A 3,469-nucleotide genomic window follows, 5' to 3' on the forward strand; every position below is an offset into this window, starting at 1 on the left:
CTTAGATAGATGAGAAAGGCAAGAGTCATACAGGATCCCTTCTGTAGCTGAACCTTTCTGTATGTGTTGCTCAGTGCTGAGGCTAGCAGTGTTGCAAATCTCATATGTTCAAAATTCATATTCACGGCCTTCAAAAAAAAAGATTGTGTTAAAAATCAGGAGACGTAAAAAAAATGAATACATGTTGGGTTCTTTTTATTTGTCTTTGCTTGTTTATCAGCATTTACATTTTTTTTTCTGCAAGTACTAGGAATTACTTTAAAAAAATGCATGTTGAGATTGTCATGCAAGATTCCAGCACCTGAGGCATGAAGAAAAACAGTAACAATTACAAAATTCTCAATCACATTGTGAGAGATTGCAACACTGGGCTGAGATCTCTTTGTTATATAAGTAATTTTGGTTAGCTTCCATTACAGAGAGTCCATTGGCTGCAATAGGATCATGGGGGAGTTGGCCACTCGCACCTTCAACATATTTCATCACGTGATTCCTTGAGCCCCTCTCTGTGCAACTGCAGACCTGGTAAGTATTGTGCTTCCATATACAGAGAGAAAAGCTTATTTCTACTTCCAGACATAGGAGGATCACTAAACAGCAGTTTAGTGTGAAGGCTAGGACTATAACAGGGTTTAAAAGAGAACTAGATAAATTCATGGAGGTTAAGTCCATTAATGGCTATTAGCCCGGATAGGTAAGGAATGGTCTCCCTAGCCTCTGTCAGAGGGTGGAGATGGATGGCAGGAGAGAGATCACTTGATCATTGCCTGTTAGGTCCACTCCCTCTGGGGCACCAGGCATTACCCACTGTCGGTAGACAGGATACTGGGCTGAATGGACCTTTGGTCTGACCCAGTATGGCCATTCTTATGTTTGTCCACTGTGAGCAAAAGAACCCACTGCCTGAGACCACTGACCTTTCTCTATACCGGTATGAAAAGCAGAATTGTGTGTGTATGGCAGGATTGGAGGAGCCTGTACAGGGGGTCGGATCCTCTGCACACTTCAGAGTTGTGCTCCCTACACCCTACTATACAGGACAGATTTAGGGGTAGGACAGTAGATTCTCATAGGCACAGTACTCTGGCAAGTTCCACCCTTGGGACTATTCCAGTAGTAGCCACAGAGTGATGGCATGAAGAACAAGTCCTTCTCCTCCTCTCCTCTCCTGTGCCAGTGAAGAAGATTTGAACACAGCCCAAGTACTTGAGCTGTACAGATGCCAGCATTTGGTCTTATGTTAGTGTTGTGATTGCTTTAATGGCTTGCACTCTAGCACTAAAGAGCTAGTCAGAGAGATAGGAGAGAGAGCACAGCTTTATAAAAGCCTATTCTTGGATGCATTACATCATTGATTGTATCATCAGGGATACAGGAGAAAAACTAGGGGTAATACATGAAAAGGAGGCATGTTCACTTAGTCATAAGAAACACAAAGGAAAAAAACAATGTTTGCTAAATGAACACACTCACAATAGGTACTAGGCAAAGGAAATAGTTTGTCAAGCTTCTCTAAACTATGGGGTGAGAAAGAAAGAAAAGAAATTGGTTTTTAAAAGTACTTTTGGCATCTCTATAGACTTTCCAACAGATGCATTTTGCAGGTAAGATGTAGCTAAGAAACAGAGGGCCACATGATAGAATTCAGCAAAAGTGTACCCATAAAAGGAGGAAAGAGTGTAAATATCATCTTGAGTCATTTGAAAAGAATGGGAAAGAGGAACTGGACTCTCAGTACAGTAACTGGTGGGTGGAAAGGGGAGCTTCTGAAATAGGGGACTCCCATTGACTTCAATGAGCTTGGGAGGAGCCCTTAATTGGGAACCTGACAACTGAATGTTGGAGGTTACCTTGACAGCAACTGGTAAAAATTGCAATTGAATATAATTTTCAATGTCTTTTTAAGGCTTAGTTCTTTGAATCATTGATAGAGCAAACTGGGTTGTTGTATATCACAGCTGTGCTGAGATTGACAGTATTATTGCAGCAAAATTAATATAAGTTTGTATTTGGGAAGGCAGGTACTTAAATCTCTATAATTAGGGTTTGATAAGGAAAGCAGTTAGTGGGTAGCTATTTGCAGTCCTATTGTGGTAGGGGTTATGCCTTTCTGAACTGAAAGGGTCAGATGCAATCACTTTTATTACTTTCCAAATGCTAATTAAATGAGTCTATCTGCATCTTAAAGCATTGACGCAGTAATTGTCGCACAAGAAGAATATGAAAGATCTGTTTGAATATAAATAGTGGGAAATCCTGTTATATAAAAATTACTTACATCATAATATCTTTGTTCTCTATTAGTAAAAAGTCTTTCTAGCCGTATTTTCTAGGGGCAGCATAAGACAACTTTCACTGTGCATTCACCATTTTGGAAAGTTTGTTTGTTTGTCTTTTTGCAACGCTAAAGTGGTGGTATGACATTTTTGAAAGCTAAGAGTGTGGCACTTGACATAACAGACGGGTGGGAAAAGGTGTCTGTTCTTATCAAGAGCAACAGTTTTCTTAACTCCCAATTTTTCCCCAGGGAGTTTTACTCAAATGGAATTTTGCTAGACTAAGGGTTACAGGATTTGCTCATGTTAGTATTCTGAAGGTACATTGAAATATTAGTGGTAAGTTCTGTCATTTGATAGCTTAAAAAATTATGTTGCAGTGATATTTAAATGTTGATGATAAAGCAGAAAGAAGAAACTGAACTAAGATCTTAAAGGGGAAGTGCTAACAGTCTGGATGATATATGTGATATATAACATCTATTGCTTTTGGGATACCCACAGTTAGGAATAGAGCTGTGTGTGTGTATGTGTCTGTGTACTTGCAAATATAGTTGACCATCACTGAAAGAAACACTAACAGATGTAATTTTGATACTGCAAAATTCAACAAAGCTTCATGAAATATTAATGGGGTCTTGTAACATATTCTAATTTTAAAATACATTACTAAATTATTCAGTAGTCTATAAAAAGACATATGGTATAACAGCAACAAGGGTGCTGTATCCAATTATAAAATTATATTTTTGTAATGTGTATGTAATTTCTTCTTTAAGTCTTATATGGTGCCATTGGTGGTTTCCAGGTGTTCCGACTCACCTTTAATCTCCTTGTTCCCCTGAAATATTTTACTTGTGTTCATTTATTATCTGCTTCAGCATTAAATGTCATTTTTTACGGTTAGTTTAATTGGTGCTATTGCTGATTACTGGTGGGCATGCTTCTCAGGATAGCACTCAGAGGCAATGTTAAAGCAGCAGAGAGTCCTGTGGCACCTTATAGACTAACAGACGTTTTGGAGCATGAGCTTTCGTGGGTGAATACCCACTTTGTTGGATGCTCTAAAACGTCTGTTAGTCTATAAGGTGCCACAGGACTCTTTGCTGCTTTTACAGATCCAGACTAACACGGCTACCCCTCTGATACTAGAGGCAATGTTGTATTTCTCCTGCAATCTTTGTTTGCTTTTG

The sequence above is a fragment of the Mauremys reevesii genome, linkage group 1, assembly GCF_016161935.1.
Source record: "Mauremys reevesii isolate NIE-2019 linkage group 1, ASM1616193v1, whole genome shotgun sequence".
NCBI classification, from domain to species: domain Eukaryota; kingdom Metazoa; phylum Chordata; order Testudines; family Geoemydidae; genus Mauremys; species Mauremys reevesii.